At 48.3% G+C, this 18,862-nt stretch overlaps 2 non-coding genes across 2 annotated transcripts; one reads left to right on the top strand and one right to left on the bottom strand.

The window, feature by feature from the left end:
- Positions 1 to 3,432: 3,432 nt before the first annotated feature.
- Positions 3,433 to 3,505, bottom strand: Trnaa-agc (transfer RNA alanine (anticodon AGC)). The gene has a single exon. It is a non-coding gene; the product is annotated as a tRNA-Ala (tRNA).
- A 179-nt stretch (positions 3,506 to 3,684) lies between these two features.
- Trnaa-agc (transfer RNA alanine (anticodon AGC)) lies at positions 3,685 to 3,757 on the top strand. Its single transcript has one exon. It is a non-coding gene; the product is annotated as a tRNA-Ala (tRNA).
- The last annotated feature ends 15,105 nt before the right edge of the window (positions 3,758 to 18,862 follow it).

The raw sequence follows: 18,862 nt of genomic DNA, 5'->3' as shown, positions 1-18,862 counted from the left end.
TTTTTGCAATTTTTTAAGATCTGAGACATCATTTTTTGAAAAACCGCAGGCGCCGACGCCAGACCAAAACACACCCTCTTAAACCTGAATAAACCTTCATGAGTCACGAAAGTAGTTAAGTCCCTACTGCCCTCTTCCAGCAACAACTGATGATAAGCCGACGCCAAGTCAAGCTTAGAAAAACAAACAGCACCATGAAACATCTGCAACAGCTCTTCAACATGCGGTAAAGGATACCCATCAATGATAATTGCCTTATTCGGTTCCCGTAGGTCCACACACAGCCGAATGTCCCCGTTCTTTTTCCGGACGACGACGAGTGGCGAAACCCACTCCGAGGCGTCGACACGCTCAATGACATCATTGTCCTCGAGGCGTCGCAGCTCGCTGGACACTGGATCACGGAGAGCAAGAGGCAATCTTCGTAGCTTAGATGCAACTGGAGTCACACCTGGCCGCCGTTGGATCTTATGCGAGACGTCCTTGACAAGACCCAACTCGCCGTTGAAGAGATGTTCGAAACCCGGGGGCACGTTCACGGGACACTGCACTGCACACACCGATGCTAGTCGACACGTAAGAGACGCACCGTCGATCTGAATGCCCAGTTGCTGGATGGCGTCGAGCCCCAAAAGAGATGTCCCTTTGTCGGTGACGTAGAATGTGACGGAGCAAGACCGTTGCAAGACTTGAACAGGAGCTTGGAATGAGCCGCGGATGCCGATACGCTGCTTGGAAAAATTCCACAAGTTGACGGAAGCCTTGGACAGCGCATGCTGTTTACTGAAGTGACGCTTGAAATCTTCGCCAGTCATCAACGACACGGATGCTCCGGTATCGACTAAGAGTTGCATGGTCACTCCGCTGACTTCGGCTTGAGCGACTAAGTCCTTTCTTGGAGGACTGTTGACGCTGACTTCAGCTTGGACGACTCAGTCCTTTCTAGAAGAAGTGCTGACTGTAAAGACAGAAGATCTTGCGGGTGCGTTGATCTCCGTGGATGCTGGATGCTCTACAGGTTCCGGTGTCGAAGCGGATCCCGTAGCTTCCTTCGAAGAAATTCGATGCACTGGTGCCGGCTTACGGCACATCGATGCGAAATGTCCCCACTTATTACAAGAGTTGCAGCGCCGATTTCGGGCTGGACAATTTTGAAATGCTGAATTATGCCATTTATTTCCGCATCGTTCGCACAACTGAAGCTTGCCTGCAAACTTCTTCTGCTGAACTGTACCGCGGAACTCTACAGCTGACTGCGGATGGAAACGTCCATCTTGGAGGCCACCATCTTGCCTTCCCGAACCCGGTGGAATGACGTCACGGCCTCCCCGGCTGGCCAGGCCATCTTGAATTCCTGTGCCGCCATCTTGAGCGCGCCGGCCTCCCCGGCGGCCCATGCCATCTTGATTCTCCACGCCGCCATCTTGAGCGCGGCGGCTTCCCCGACTGTCATCTTCCGCGACGCCACCTTCTCCTCGTCGACCTACTGCTTGTACTTGATGATGCGAACCGAAGGCTTGGTTCACCAACGACAAAGATTCAAAACACCGACCAATCTCTTCAGCTTTCTCCAAAGACAACTTTTCGCCATGTGCGAGCAGCTTTTCTCTAACCTGGGGGTTAGACGTTCCATGTATGATTTGATCTCGGACGCGCTCCGCGTACGTCAGCCCGAACTTGCAACGTACGGCTTTCTCCTTTAGAGCGGTCACGTATTCTAAAAAACTTTCCCCCCGAAATTGACGACGGCTTGTGAACTCATGTCGTTCAACAAGCGTATTTGTGGACGCAGCGAAGAGCCGGTCCAGCTGCTCCAAAAGTTGGTCGAATTTCGAAATGGCCGGAGCCGAGGATGCGGTCACACTACAGTCGGTCGCGGAGTCGGTCACGATAGGGCTGGTTACATTAGCGTCGGTCACGTTACTGGCGGCGTCCCTCCTTGCTTCGTCCTGCTCCGCCTCAGCAAAATACCTTCGTTGCCCCTCCCTACCCAAAACGCTGACGAGCGCCGACGCGCGTCGTCCGTCATTCCAGTCGCTGCCGCCAGCCGCCTCGAGATGGGCCTGAAACAATTTTTTCCAGTTATGCCACGGAATCGGAGGCGGCCCCGGCAATTCGAGGAAAACGGGCAGGTTATCGAAGAGGCCCATGCTGCCAAGCAGGAAGGAGAGAGATGCAGGAGCAGAAGCAGAAGAACGAAGTAGGGCGAGGCCTAAACGACGGTTCGACAAGCGTCAGCACAAAGAACGCTAGGCCTCGCGACGCCAGACGCGCCGGACAGTCACACTCGAGCGAGGTCAAACGCACTCACGTTTTCATTCTGCCGGACCCGTCGACGATGTCGTCGCAGCAGAAGAAAAGCATCCCATCCTCGTCGCCAAAAAGATGTTGTGTCGTGGGCGACGGCGAGCGGCCTTCGCTCCCGTCGCTGCCGAGGCCGCTCGCCGTCGCCCACGACACAACAGTGCTCGTGTGCGTTCTTTTTTCTGCTCTGTCGGCCATGGCCTAATTATTGCGCCACTTCGCACTCTGGTTCGTGATGGGCCTCATTCACATATTCCTTTCCTTTGTGCGTCTAACTCACGCGTTTCTGATTGTACCCTCCGCGGTGGCTCGTGGCCGAGGCGCTGTGCTGCTGAGCCAAAGGACGTGGATGTGATCCACAGCCGCGGCGGCCGCTCTTCACACGGAGGAGAACAGCAAATACGTCTGTGTGTAGAGATTTCGGCGCAAGTTAGAGATCCCCAGGTGGTAAAAATTAATCCGGAGCCCTCAGCTACGGCGCGCCTCATAGCACAAGTGCAGGTTCGGCACGTTAAATCCCCGTAATTTAAATTTTTATATATGCTGTACGTCCTTGATTCCAATTTTCATTCATCATGTTTCAAAACATTCTCAAAACATTCCTAAAACATTCAGCTAGCCTTTTATACAATATTAGTTGGAAAAACAGTTAACAGCAAAGTATTCGGGGGAGAAAAACAACGCTACGAATAAAGCCGCCTTTTTTTTTTTTTTTGAAAGTTGAGGAAATAAGTTTTTAATTCTTGGCGCATCTAAGCTGTACCGAAGTATCAATGGTGGCCTCTTCATTGTAATAACACCCTCGTAAACCAAGAAGGCTTTCGCAATTTTCATGGGAGCAGAGGAAGGTGTGGAAGTGGCCGGCAAGGAAATGCGAGATTGCAACAATGAAGGGTTTTGATACCCAACGAGAGGTATCACAATACAAGGCTTTCGTTCTTTGGCAATAGTCCAGGTGACGTGCAGGTGTAAATAAGATGTTTCTTTTCCAACTACGTTTTATAGACTTTTTTAGGGCACCGAAAAACGGCGCTGGGTAAGTAACATATTTTACTTTTATTACTTCAAAAATTTTCAAACAAACACCACCACCCCTTACACATGGTAAGCTTTAAAAAAAAGTGGTCGTGGAGGTGCTGGGTATCGATCCCAGTACCTCTCGCATGCTAAGCGAGCGCTCTACCATCTGAGCTACACCCCCGGACGAGGAACGGTGGGCGACATACAGAGTTTTAAAGAGTTGATCTCCTCCTTGCTGCGCCGCCCTTGCTTTTGACCCAGATTAATTCCAGTTCGGCGCCGAGCGGAGATTGAGCAACAGAGCGCGCAAAACATCACCCGTTTCCTTTGTATTGTCCGCATTCGACTTCTAACTCTGTCGGGGGTGTAGCTCAGATGGTAGACCGCTCGCTTAGCATGCGAGAGGTACTGGGATCGATACCCAGCACCTCCACGAGTTTTTTTGTTTTGAAGGCATTTTTTTAGTAGAGTGATAAAAGGGCATGGGAGAAATTGTTCCGCTAAACACAAGATTTTATAGCAGTAGTGGTGGTATGTCTGTTGCCGTCTACCCTTGTTGGGTGTGTGGTCTCGGCGACTCACGGGACGAGAACCCCGCAAACAAGAACGAAACTTTGCGGAAGTCGTAAAGAAGTTTCGGATTATATTGCGTTTTCAAGCATAGTGTTAAGTGCACAATGAATCTCGCCCATGCGCTGAGCACACATGGTGGCTCTCGTAAATGCATACAGGCAATAAAAATAGGATACCCGTGCTCCAACAATATTGCGTAATTTGAGGGGTGTGAAGTGTATCCCCATATTTTTTAGCATTGAACTGCCAGTTTGGTAGTTTGCCAAATTATTTCGTAGCGTTTAAAGCAAAATTTGGGGGAAGGTTCCCCCGCCCCATATACTTAAAATTAATGTGTCGAAGCTACGTCTGGGAAAATAGCGCGCCGCGTTGAAAGTATCCGGGGTTAGCTTAGACCACGTGCGAATTTAATTAACGCATTGTGAAAACGATTATTGCGTGGCGCTGTGTTACAAACGCAAGAATTGTTTCCACTTGTCAACGAAGGTGCAATGCGCTGCAGGCATTTAAAACAAACGTCGTACCCCGACCTGTAGTCGTGCTCGGTATGAAGCAAACGCTGATCGTAATTTCAGCTTTTACGAATTTGGGTGGGTGCCGGTTCTAATGGTTTTATTTGTTTACATATAGTTTCTGTGGGCACCCACGCTGCTTAATGGCAGCGTTCTGTCGCGAAAAAAGCGGTTGGCGGGACGCGATTCCGTCTGGCAGAAACACGCGTTAAAAGCGACTTTTTAAAACAAAGGGTGGAAGCTTTTATGTTTCTTGACACGCTCAGCCAAACTAGTTGCCTTTTAAAGCGAATCTTTCTATGCCTCACTGACGGCGACCGTCCCGTCTCCGAAACGTACTGCAGGAAAGCCAACGTTACACAATGGGCTTCCGAAATGATGATGATGATGATAAGCGAAGGCCCATCAAGTGCCTCCAAAGAAACCTTCCCGAAGTAGGAATTGAACATGGGTACCACGAGTAACGAAGAACATAAATTACACGTTACGTGTAATGACATAGACTTTTTTATTAAACCATAAGCAATAACGCACGGTAAACAGCAGCCGCACGTTAGAGCATCGCTCGTTAACCATCTGTACGGAGTGTATCGGAGATTTTTTTTTTTTCATCGGTAAATTAGGAAGTTACCAATGCGGCAATGCAATGCTGTGACGAGTGAGGGACAATTTTCCGCACAAAAATTTAACGGCCGGAAGTCTACGAGGATAATGACAGCGGCTTCGACGGAAGCCACGCTCCACTGAGAGGACAACAAAGAAGAAGCGTCTCTCGCGGAGTCTTCTGAAAAATGGGTAGGTGGATGCGGTCGCGCACCTGTTTCTTTTGTATTTGTCTTTAACGAAACGGCATGGGTGTTCGCCCCATTGCTATTCACGCAATACTAGCTTCTCCTTTCCTGGTTTCACAGCGGAGCGGTTCATAGGAGTATCGAAATGCCGGTAGGCCAAATAGCGAGGGCATATGTCATCGCGCTATCATTGTCGCTCAATACTTCCTCCCGGAGGAGTCACATCTTGGGCTGCGTGCCCTTAGTACATCCCCTGGTTCCTGAGGGTATACTGTGGCTTGCCATCTCGGTCCCGTGTTTTGTGAGTAGTATGTGGTAGAAACGCTTCACGTCAGAGTGCCAATGGAGAGTTTTAGTATAGCGGAAAGCACCACTTTAGTGCGCCCATAGCGTTAGCGGGCACGCTAACCGTCGCGTAACGAGGCGCTATCCGTTTGCGATTACGGCACGCAAACGTTAACGCCACAGCTAAAACGCTATACTAAAACTCTCTAATATCTTGCATACAACCTTACGGTCAGAACTGCGCACATGTTCACCTGTTCAGACATATTCAACGCTTAAAAATTCCCTACATTAGGGTACACCCATAAGTTGCAACGTAAGGAAGTTGCAACGAAATGAAAGGACTCGACCTTCTTCGTGGAATGCATGAGACCATTTCACCGCCACAAATTGTGCAAAAACGTAAACCAATGTCGAAGTGCATTGTGCGAACACAACCATTAATAATTTTTGTCTATATAGCTAGCTTCCGCCAGAGCCTGCGTCTCCGCGTCTTTCCGCGAGAACTTGCGTTGTTTAAAGCAGAAATTAAAGAGATTAACAAACATCCTAATTAAATTTAGTGCATTTAAAGACTAATTTCTGAAGAATTTTAAACAAGGATTACTAATAAAATCCACTTTAATCTTCAAGAAAAGAGCTGCACTTCTTGAAGATGAATATAGGCGGTGGCATCCAGTGCAAAGACGACCGCTCTTGCAAAATCGTGTTACCCCTGACGTCCTTCCCAGGGATAAAGCAGATCACAGTGATATATGTGTACGTTTCCACTATTCATCGCAAAAGAGAGCAACCTGTTAGGCTTGCGTACATCTGACCCCGGTAATGTTATTTAACCGTGTCATATGTCCTGCTGACAAGGTTTTTATTTGACTAAGATTTCTCTCCTTTTTTTTTTTTTTTGCCTACAAGCTGACCTTAGTGAGGAATACCATGCATCTTTTCGTAAGTATTGTTCAACATTCGTGAAATTTATAAAAAAAGAAGCTGCTGTGATCTTAGGTCGATGCATAATATATGTATAAAGGAAGAAGTATGTTTGCGAATCTTTCAGTTTTTCGGCATATTGCTCTTAACCTTCAAACAATGGTTAACAGTATAACAATTTAAAAAAAAACAAGAAAATTTTTTCCAGATACATATAGAAGTCTCTGTTCGTTTTAATCACATGCTGTCACACGGCTATTCGTTTGGATCTATGGGACCCTGTTTTCGACAAATACTATCACCATCATACTCATAGTTTTTTTGCTGTCGCACAACTCATCGAGGAACTCAATGTGCACCCTCACTGCAACAAGTGCTGTCGTTCGTACAGATGGCACGCCATCTATTACTCTCACATTACGCAACAACTTCCCATTACCCTTCAGCTTAATACTGCTGAGTCAGTTCAGAAAACGGGCTAAGTTTCCTTTTCAACTAAGCTCTTCCAGGGCCGATTGTCTTGGAAAGTTTCTGACCATGTTCTCTAAAAATGTCTCGTCAGTTTTCGTTTGAACGTGGTTGGTTAGACATGCCGGTGAAAACAGCTCAGAAACGGGGACGAAAGAAACAAAGGGCATGCAGTACAGCTATTTTGCTGTCCTCTCTTTTGTCCCCTTCCCTGCGCTGTTCTCACCGATATGTCATGCCACCAGTTATAGCCTAAAGTCGAGCTATAGTTGGTAAGTATACTTATAATCCTAAGAGGTGCATTCTGGTCGCGCAAATAAAATAGCGGTGAGCGCCACACTTGGGTCGAAGACTAAGCACGACTAACAAACACTAAAGGGACCATGACGGCTAAATATGTGCTTGGTTCATTGAAAAGGCGGTCTTGTCCCGGCAACAATGTTGCCGATTTTACCACCAGTATCAAACAATCAATCAAGATATCAAGAGCAGTGGCGACTCCGCAGTCTCTTTCCGGTGATTTAGCTATGATGTTACAGAATTTGTTTGGCCGATTGGTGGACAAGAAACATGGCTGGCCTATAGTGTAGTGGCTTCTGTAGTTTCATTTGACTGTATCGCTTGAAGGATAACTCGCCGTTCATACACTGAACGCTACGTTTTGTGCTGGCCTATATTACATCACTCGTGCCCGTAACACGTCACTGTACCATGAAATTCGAAAAATTATCAACATTTTTTCGATTTTTTCGCTTACAAACGTCTTTCTGGTGTTGAATGGCACTGAATGAGTCGCGAAAAGTGAGTTCTGTAAGATTAAACAAACTTGTAGTTTGTCTTCATGGCCCCTTTGAGCAGAAGACTATGTCTACCGTTGGTTATTTAGGCGCGAGCTGAAGGCAGTGGTCGGGTGGGAGCTCTTGCCCCCTCCCTTGCTCCCTGCCAGGATGCATGGCAGGAGGCAACATGTGTAGGCACTTCCAGGACTATTCCAGTCACAACGTCCGTCTCAGCTAGTCATTGAGAGGAGTGCTGCTCGTGGTGTAGTCGCCGAAACGAACAACCTAACCCGGGTGCAACCCTGGTACGACAACAGAACTTGCCCCAGAGCCTCATCACCGCATCCGACCTGTTCATACTCGAACAGCGAAGAGCGGGTATTTTGAACGTGACGCAAGTTTTTGCCGCGACTTTTCGCGCTTATTGAGCGGATAAATTACTGCAGCGAAGATAAGTGGGTGATGAAAAGCAGACGATGTCACGCGCGGCAGTCTTTTTTGAAAACATGCGCGCGCGTTGACGACCGGGTCGGTCGCCCAGGCGGAGTGATACACTGCATGAGCTAATGCCGTACTCCCTCTTTGGCGTTTAAATGCCTCCTGGGATGGCACACAACAAGCCACCTTGAATGTGCCTAACAATATCGTTTCTGTTTCCGTCCTTCCAGGCCAGATCAGGCCGAACCAGCCGCTGCCAGGTAAATATCTCGCTTCTGTGGCGGCGTGCTGTGCTTGACGTACCGATTAGGCGGACATTTCACGTACCTGGAAATGCTTGATGTTACGGGAAGGAATAGAACAATAGCGGTTTCGGGGGCTGAAAACGACTGGCGCCATTTCTCTGGAATTCTCAAAGTGTCATATCGACAATGCCATGTAAGACTTCATGGCCTCAAACAAGCTTCGAAGGAGCGGTTAGGCCAGTGGACCCCTACCGAGTGCATTTATCGGAAATTAACTAGTTTACTTGCTTTTAAAAAATCATTCAGGCAGCACTTGCAATAATTCTAGGTGCTTCCTACACATAACGTACTGATTTCACAGAAGATATCGAGAATACCTGTTGCATCCCACAAAAATCATTCTGTGAGGAACATTTTAGGAAAGCAACGGTATAAGGGCCAATAATATATTTACCTGAATTTTTCCATTTCTTCGGAGCACGAGGTCGCGGGTTCGATTCCCGGCAGCGGCGGCCGCTTTTCTGATGGAGGCAAAAAGTAAAAACGCCCGTGTGTACGAGGTTTCGGCGCACGTTAAAGATCCCCAGGTGGTCAAAATTAATCCGGAGCCCTCCACTACGGCGCGCCTCATCGCCTGCGTTGTGTCGGCGCGTTAAACCCTACAATCGCATCCACTTCTTAAGATAGCACAACACTTCCACTATTTTTTTTTTTTCAAAATTTTCGGTTGCTTTTTGCTCAGCCATCTCTTGAAGTGAAAATTTCACTGCTTTTTCATAAAAATACAAAAGCCTTCTCGGGCTATTCACCTGTTGCCATCCATTTTGTTTTTTTATAAGCACGTAAACGCTTTTTTCAAAGCAAACAGCAACCTCGCGTCACCATAGAAAACGCCAGGCGCGCCGAAAAATACAGCCCCAGAAATAGAGTGTCGATTCGAAACAGCAGTTCCCGCTTGTCGTCCTGATTTCTGGCTTCTTTCGTCGGCTATACAAGCTCGTTACAGTTGCGCAGCGGTTACTGATGTCAAATGATCGTAAAAATCGCAATCGCAGCCTTGCCCAAGTTACCAGCAACCACATTTAGGAACAGCTACCTGGGAAAGAAAAAAGAATGCGAAGGACCATCGGCACAAATTTATTCTGTCCCGAATTAATGGAACGTTCGCCGAGGCTTTTCTTGCCCTTGCGTGTCGTGCACCTACGTTAGGTAACAGACAGAGAAGCACTATGTTTGCTACATATTAATGTAGTTAACATGTTATGGATGAACCTATCATTCAACAGAATTTCGAAATTCCTTATGTCATCCTTGAAAATGTTGTTTGTCCCTCCGTGGTGGCTCAGTGACTAAGGCGTTGCGCTGCTAAGCCCAAGGACACGGCTTCTATACCGGCCGCCATGGCTGCTTTTCAGATGACGGCAAACAGCGCAAACGCCCCGTATATTGACATTTCAGTGCGCGTTAAAGATACCCAAGTTGGCAATATTCATTCGGGGCCTTCAACTGTGGTGCGCCTCACAGCCAAGACGTAGCTTTGCCGCGTTAAAACGCACAGTGGATCAGAATGGTCTTTGTTACTGGTATTGTGCATTGTATCTGAGGGTATACCTGGGATTTTGTGCTCCCGCTGCACGAATGGGTTTGCATAAAAGCTACAGTGCAGCTGAATGAATGAATGAATGAATGATAAATAAATAAATAAATAAATAAATAAATAAATAAATAAATAAATAAATAAATAAATAAATAAATAACCGAATAAAACTGAACTCCCTTAGCGTTCAATGAAGCGGCGAAAAATATCGGTGAAACCGTTGTCGCTTGTTTCTGGAGTCTTCTTTCCGTGCATATCTCTTTCGCAGATTCACCTGAATTCTTCAACTACCCGGCTTCTCCCCGCGCCCACCAGCGTCGGGGGTCGAACTACGGACCTTGGTACTTTGACACGACGCCGCCCCCTGCTGCTCTCCCGTACATTCCTTCTCAAATGGGCGACAGGCTTCCGAGTACGAACCCTCTTCGCCCTAAGCCCGAAACAAAGAATAGTGCAGCTCACAAAATGCCAATCTTACCAACAAAACTTTGCTCTTATGTCCGCGAAGTTCGTTTTTCCCCCTTCCTCCGTCTTCCTCTTCTCTCCGCAACCATGACGACAAGCACAGGCGAATCGTCTTTGTTGGACCTGCGTTCAGCCTTAAAGGGCCCATGAAGATAAAATGCAAGTTTGGTTCATTCACAAAAGATTGCCTCGTCAGAATCATCATGACACCACTTTTAACATAAACTTCGCTCAAATAAGCTACATAATTAGGAAAAAAAGAATAGCCATGCGACCCACTAGCTCAATTCTCGCAACAGAACCTATGATTTCATACCAGCCAGCTGTGCGATTGGCCAAGGCCGGCGATAGCAAGCGCAAATCAGGCAGAGCTTGTAAGCTTGCCGAACGAGCTATTTGCGCTTAAATTTAGGGCACTTATTTTTATAGCAGCAATAATAGTGGGACAAACAGTGGAAGTTACGAAAGCACACGTAAACATAGAAGTACCGCTGCGTACTGCTGTTGGTACTGCACGCACTATGCTTGGTTTACATGCACAGCACTGCGGGGCTTTGGGGTTGTCTCAGACGACACTGGCCGACTGATCCAAGAAACGGTGTCTTCCGTGATCATATTTGTCAAGCGAGCACTATGTTTCACGGAACGAGTATTTTCTGCATCAACAAAAGCAAGCCAGGTTTAAATATACGGTCAAAAACGAGCCAAAGTCACAAAATGGCTTGCCACGGTATGGTGGCGCCATCTAGGTTGACTAACCCTAAGCAAGTCTCCACTCCCACGGCCTCCGCGATCGGCTGCCGGCGGCGCGCCGTGAGCAACGGCGCGCCGCCGGCAGCCGATCGCGGAGGCCGTGCCACTCCACACCACGTTTACCTGAAAGACCTGTTCTTATGATGTCATTGCAGACGGCGTTCAAATACACGTTCTGGCGCGAGAATCAAAATTTTAGCTTAAATTTGTTAATTTCGCAGTGAACAAAGCATCGTTTGCTTTCGGATAAGCGCATGGGCACTATAGAACACAAAATTTTTTCAATAAAATAAACTTGTATTTTCTCTTCACGGCCCTTTTATTGTTGGGTAACCGTAGCGTTAATCCTAATGACAATCCAGGCAGCGTCAGATTCATTACACCTGCAGCCCACGTCGGGTCGCCGCATAAAGGGCGAAACACATGTGCGTCGGGCGACACGTTTCGCGTGCCTTTTTCCGTACGCGGAAAGCGGTCAGGAACACGCATGCAGGCATCAGGAGCGGTTTTGGAGAGGGAGCGAACGCGAGCGGAAACGCGTCCCTCTCCGCACGTGTGTTTGGCCCTGAATACGGGCTCCCCTTCCCGGGATGCATTAGCAGTCCCTAGGCCACTGCATACCGCGTTCCGAGCCACGTTCCTGATGCGTCGCAGTAAATGGTGCCGCTACGCAGGCGCATACCCCTGTTCTTTGCATGCCAACGGGAATTTTGCGCCCAGTTCGTGGTTGCGCGGATCTCGAGACAATGCGTTTTTCGCCAAGTTATCCAAGTTCTAATACTGCCGCAATGATCACGTATTGCAAGACGCTCTCTAGTCGGCCCGCATGGCGCTCCAGCAACTATGTTCGGCTGGTTTAAACCGCGCGCTAAACGCCACCCGATCGCCTGAAAAGAAAGCACAATGCACCAAGACGCGTCAGCTATGATTGCTACTCCATATGTGACAATTCCTCAATTGAGACTTTCGGCCTTCTTTCCCTGTTTTGCAGGCACGTTCGCTCCGGAGCGCGAGTAAGTACCCGTGATTCGCCCTCATCCTCAGCGCTCGCTCGTCGGCACGAAATTAAAATTATACCTGTAGCATTCCCAGAGAGCCTACTTGTCAAGCCCGATTGTTGTGTGACAGATAGCAGCTAAAACAGACCTTTGCAGCCGATTGAGGTTTGTGGATCGCGCCACCTTTTCCAGTTAGTCAGGCGCGGCAGCATCATGGGAACATCTAAGCGACATTTTTCAACGTCATTGTAAAGAATTCGACTGTAGCTTTGAAGTGCCAAGCAGCCAGACAGTGCTCATCATTACCAAGTACGAGTCAAATTCTGTAAAAAATATATTGGGGGAACAAATAAAGCGTAATCATTATTATGGCCTGCGGTTACCTCTGTCACGCAAAGAAATGGCATACTAAGCGCCTACAGACGAAATATAGGCCGGCTCGCATGGCCACGCAAATAAGGGTGATCACACTTCAGGTCAGAAACGACGGTATACTGTATTCCGAAGGAACTTTTGGTAAAATATCCTAGCTCAATTTAGCCCAAAACAAGTAACCTGTGAAAGACATTGAATGCTCGGGAACTATGTCGCTTATTGTAAATTACAAAAATGAGCTGTATACCTCTTAACTGTAAGCCACTTGCATTAATTAGGGAATGAAATGTGTGATCGATGGAAACAATCGGCACACCGAACATGTTGCGCTTTCATCGTAATTATATACGTCACTCACAAATTACCCCTGCACACTTTTGCTTTTCGTCCATCCTCTTCAACGTACATTGATAATCAGAGAGGTTACGGATGGTAACAAGAAAATTAATCAGGCAGGCCTGAGCGCTTCATAGTTCTCCGTAGAAGAGAGGCTTCTTTTCCCAAATAACGTTTTTAGATGCAGAGCATCTTTCACTCGCCTTGTCCCTCCGGCGTCGTCGTCGGCGTTGTCCGCCCCTCCCCCATTCTCCTCGCCGCGCCAGCTGCGCTCTCCGCCGCTCACCCCCTCTCCTCTCCGATAGCGAACACTCTCTCGCGAGGGGCATTGTATTGGATTCGATTGGATTGGCTTGGCTTGGCTTGGCTTGGCTTGGCTTGGCTTGGCTTGGCTTGGCTTGGATTTGGATTGGATTGAAGTGGATTGTGTTGGACTGTGTTGCGTCATAGCCGCGGCACGTTGCGACATAGCCGCGGCAGACGCGCTGGGGCCGGCTCATGTGCAGTACTCTCTCTTCCGCGGTTTCCTCTCCTTCAGGCGCGCTGCGCATATAACCGGTGTGCCGTTCTCCGGCGAAGCAACATCCACGCTTGGCTCAAACACCTAGAGTCCACGCCGCTTTACAAGTACGCCAACGTCGTCATCGACTGGGACCGGCTTACGCAGTCCCCTCAACGTTATGCGCGCTATAAAACGCGGTCCCTTCGCCGCTCCGCCTATGCGTCGCATCTACAAAGGGGTTCCCGCGAGGGGAGGTGGGAGTGTTTTTTTTTTTTTTGGAGAATGCTCTTTCTTGGGCTACTTAAACGTCAAAATTTCGGTTCGTCTGTATATCTGTCGGTCCGTGAGCTACCAGGCCAAAAGTTAAAATAATTCGGAAACGACAAGCTTATGTAGGCAAAACATTTCCAAGCTACTATAGAACTAACAGTATTCTTCATACATGCCTACATCGCTCAGCATAGAGAAATCATTAGTCATAGTTTGATAAAAACAGATATACGAAACTAATACTATCACAGTACTTCGAATAAAAAATAGACGTGCACATTATTTTAAATGCAGAGCATTTCAGTAACTCACGATGTCACCCGCGTTGACGTCCGTAGTCGTCCGTAGTCGTAGTCCGCACCCCTCCCCCTACACTATATAAAAAAATACTATCCGGCGCCTGGTTTCGATCCCTCGACCCTGCGGGCGGAACGCAATGTACATGGTGCTCTACCCACTGCGCCACAAAGCCGACACAGAATGGGAGGCTACGAACGCGCCTTATAACCTTGACTCATTCAAATTACTGCTGACGAGCGCTCTCTCGTGAGCAGTTGCCACAAGTGCAACAACATTAACGTAACGCAAACTACTTAACGACGTGCGCCCCCGGAAATGCTCTGCATTTGATCGTGCCCCTCGCGAGGGGGATGTTTCACTGCGTCGCCATGCGAACAGTTTGCCATTATAGTTTCCGCCCGCTCCGGTCGGTGTCGCCACGGTTCAAACCACGGCAGGGGATCGGCGTGCGTTTCACTTTTTCGCGATAGCGAATAGAAAAAAACTCGTATTTATTTTGGTTTTTGCTCTATTGCTGTGTTGCCGTGTTTAATTGCTCTGTTATTGTTTACTACTGCCATAGCCCCAATTGACGGCTGCAGCATGTACAAATAAATAATATAAATAAAAACAATATCTTAACCACAAACCACAAAAAGGATCTTGAGCTTAAAGGGGCCATGCAGACTAAACAAATGTTTGATTCATTCGAAAGAAAGACTGCCTCGTTTGATTCATACTGACACCACTTTTAGCGTAAAATTCGCCCAAATAAGCTACATAATTAGGGCAAAAGGGAATGGCCATGCGACCTACTAGCTCATTTCCCGCCACAGAATCTATGATGTCATATGCCCAGCCGTGCGATTGGCTGAGGCGGGCAAAAGAAAACGCAAATCAGACAGGGCTTCTAAGCTAGGCGAACGAGCTATTTTCGCTTAATTTTGGGGCACATTCTTTATTATATCAGCAAGAATTGTGGGGGGAACAACTAAAGCTGCGAACGAACACGTAAACTTAGAAGTCCCAGTGCGTGCTGCTGTTCGTACTTCGCTTACTATGCTTGTTATTGCTGCACAGCAGTCCGGTGCATTGCGGTTGTCTCAGACGACCTTGGCCGGTTAGCGTAAGCAATCCTGTCTTACGTAATTCTATTTGTCGAACACAACCCATGTTTCTCGAAATTATTACTACTTACCGCAACAAAAACAAGCCAGGTGCAAACACGATCAAAAACAAATCAAAGGCGAAAGCGATGCAGAGAAGTTTCATAGCGTCATCTAGGTGGATTAACAGCAAACCAGCATCCGCAGTTTTAACACAGTTAGCCTCCGCTCTGGCCCGGTAGCTGCCCCTGAATAGGGTCCCTAGAACCATACCCGCGTGGCGCAAAATGTGCCTTACCGCCCGTATTTTGAACGCGACACGAGATGTTTTCGCGATTTTCATCTTTTACATTCCAGCAGCAACTGAAAAAAGACTATATGTGTGAAAAAGAAGACGATGTTTTGCATTAAGCGCAATCTCGTTTCAAAACGATCACGCGCGTTGACATCCGGGTCCGTCGGTTGACGGACCCGGATGTCCTGATAACCTGATTATAGAAGTTTGTTTGAAGACCCGCCATGTGACGATATAGCAGACGTCAAGAAACACGCGATTTGGCCGGAGAATCAGCATTTTAGCTTAAAATGATTAATTTCTCAACGAATAAAGCACCACTTTCTGCGGTAAAGGCGCCGGGGGCGCTATAAAACACTAAATCGTACGAAAAAAAAACCTTTGCCAAACAGTAACAATAGGACCTATCAGGTCTAGCCCTAGCAGTGCGAACTTCGCAAGTTGAATTGAATTCTATATATACGAACCACTGTTGTGTCTATAATTGGATGGCCGATAAAGGATGGGAACAGTGTGAGCGGAGAGATGAGGAGAGGGGAGGGGCAGTTACGGGGAAGGGGCTGCACATGGAAATTCCTACTAATATACGCTAGAGGGGACACTGGCGCTAGTGTCTATGTGAGCCGCCGAATGGCGGCTTCAACCCCGCAGGAGGCGGCCATGCCTGGAGGATGCGTGATTTTCGAACTTGGCTTGACTCAGCCGTTATCTTGACTTGACTCAAAGAACTTTTTTTTGCACTACAAAAGCAAATAGTGTTGATTAGTGTGTAAATTATAATTGGCGTAAAAACAAATTGTTCTTCCTGTTAATTGTATACTGAGGTTTAGAGGAATTCTATCAGAGGGTAAGATATTTGTAAAGTGCATACACGGCTAAGCTTAGCGGAGCCGATGATTAGGCCGTTTAGGCGGCGAAGAGAGAGAGAGAATTGCTTTATTGAGGTAAGGAGGCCAGATGCCCTGGGGGGAGAGAGGTAAAAAGGTAGGGGAAAGAGCAGTTCAGCGGTGCTCCCTGTTCACACAGTTCTCTTTCTCTGCATATTAACAAAAGCTTGATGTGGGCGAGTTGGTACATACTGCTAAAAATATTACGTGTTCCTAAAAAAGTTACATATTAATGCTTTAATGCAAACATATTAATGCAAATGCTCGCTGTACATATGCGGTTCACAGTTCACTAGCTTGTATTCTTCTCACTTTTCGCACACAAACCGGGGAGATGGAGCGTGCTTGGTGCGAGTCGGACAAGCTGCATTCGTTTTTAAGTGCGAATGCACTTTATAAGCGACCCCGAACCTTCCGCCGTCCGCATAGCAACAGCTGCGGGTGCGCGCGCTTTTCGTCTTCCTAAGCAACGGGGGGAGATGGGCGCGCGCTGCCTGGCCGCTGACATGGCACATACCCACGTGGGAGATTGGCCAGGAATAAGTGCGCATCATCATCATGTTGCTTTCCGCAACGTTGTACCGCATCGAATTCGGATCCAGGTGCTTCAACCACGCCAAGATGCTACCACGCTTTACTAGTCCGCGCCTGTACGTAGCCGGACTCACCAGCCTCCGCTTCACGTGCACGTCTATCGCAACGTCCTCGGGAACCAGCCGTGGAAGACACTCCACCACGCTCGGAACGTCGATGGGCACGTTCACGATCTGTCCCTTAACGCCGTACTGACCGTTGCCCCGAGTCGTCTCTGAGCGGCGAAGTACACACGGCATGCGAGAGGACGTTGGCGTAGACGTGTCCAACCAAGCACACGCCGCAGTACTCGCCCCGGCTTCCACTCCGAGCGAAGGAGCACGGGTCGTCAGTGGGACACGTTCGAGGCGATGCATCAGGAGCGAGGTCGGCGCGCTGTAAGACCAGGAGTTGGGTCCGGTCCTGCTGTCGCCTGAGCTCTTCACTAAAGGGGCGGTAGCGCTTTAGGAAGACGTCCACTCCACCAGCCCTTCTCTCGGCGAGGGCCCGGGTCACGTGATCGTAGCCACTCAGGGAGACATCGGCAGCGCAGTCACCGGAGGAGCAATCGCTGCGCCTCTCCCCTCGCCTGACAGCTCCCCCTCGCGGGTACTGCGCCTCTCAAGGCGATGGCACAATTACTCCGCCGTGTACTCTCGGCGCAAGAAATGCATTCGCACTTCCTCACGATTCCCTTCGGGAAGGTGGGGGCAATTTTTTTTTGTTTTTTTTTGCGTGCGAGTCGGCGATGGAGGGTGGCTGAAGCAGGGCGGCTGTACTGTATTCCACAAGTTTTCATGATTACGGGCGGTAGCAGCGATTGTGCGTGCGCCTTGTTCACGCCAATAATTACAAGCAGCTGATTACCGGCAGGAAAGGGCAGCTTAGCAGACGACAGTTGCATTGGCGCAATCGTTCTGTGCATGCGACCTATCCTCGCTTGTTTCACCGCTTTCTACCATGATAAGGTGCTGACCACGATCAACTTGGTCGTGACCCACTCGCCGGACGTAGCTCCCGCGATATTGTTTTGTGAAGAAAAATTAGGCTGCTGTACACATATACTTACTGCTGGTAAAGTTTTTCTTATTTGGCTTAGCCGCCACCACGCTCGTGTTGTTCATATAGGATGGAACAGCGTGCTTGTACCTTTTACCTTGTGCAGAATCTCGTGTTCGCGTCCGTCTTCAGAAATGCCGTAGAATATGACTAGTTCGAGTGTAGGAGCTACACGGCGATGCTACTGCTTTCCGTGTCCACATCAGTGCAGTCGAGCAGTATTTGATAATTGCAGCCACTGGAGTCGGCCGCAACAGCAATTCTGCCCCGCAACGAGCCTCGATGCTTTCGATGCCGAAACCGAAACTGATAGCGCCGAAAAATCCGAAGCAAAGTGCACGTAACAACCGCCAAGCTTCAAGTTAAGCCAACAAAGATCATGAGTCTACGTCACACAATCAACCCCGTGGTCGTTGGACGATTGCAGCTCCAGTGTCCCCCCTAGCGTATATTAGCATGAGCCTCTATGGGCCTGCAGAAGGCTATCGCCTTTTGACCTTTCCAGTGGATCGAGCCGATAAGCAGCCATTTTTCACAAGAACTCATTTGTGTAATGTAAACGCCAACATGGTAACGTCTTGTGTACGTTGCACGTAAATAATTTATCAGCCAATGATCACACGCCTGAAGTCGTCTTGCGTTGAGACCGTCGGAACCTCGGCTCGTTTTGCGAGCGGGTTTATCGCTACATATTTTTGTCCGTTTAAGGCATTACGACATCTGCGACATCGTAAGGCCTGTTTTCAGCCGTTATACGATGGTAATAGTTTATTGCCTGGGGTGCTTTTTCTTGGCGTGTGTCTTCCGACATCGACTTAATTTGCCGCATGCATTTCCTACTTTGCATTGCTTCTTTATATTTCAGGAGGAGGTCCTCCCTGACACTCGTGGTTTGCACTGCGTGCATGCTGATCGGCTTGGTCGTCGCTATTGTGGTGATCATACTCGTCTATATGTTTCCAGGTAAGCCATCTCACGCTATAACACGCAGCTGAGAAAGTTCCTTTTCTTTCGTGGCAGTTGTG

The sequence above is a fragment of the Haemaphysalis longicornis genome, unplaced genomic scaffold (assembly GCF_048455015.1).
Source record: "Haemaphysalis longicornis isolate Haplotype H1 unplaced genomic scaffold, Haemaphysalis longicornis Haplotype H1 scaffold_5, whole genome shotgun sequence".
NCBI lineage: Eukaryota > Metazoa > Arthropoda > Arachnida > Ixodida > Ixodidae > Haemaphysalis > Haemaphysalis longicornis.
Note: the sequence above shows the minus strand (reverse complement) of the source record. Positions and strands in the feature narration are given on the sequence as shown.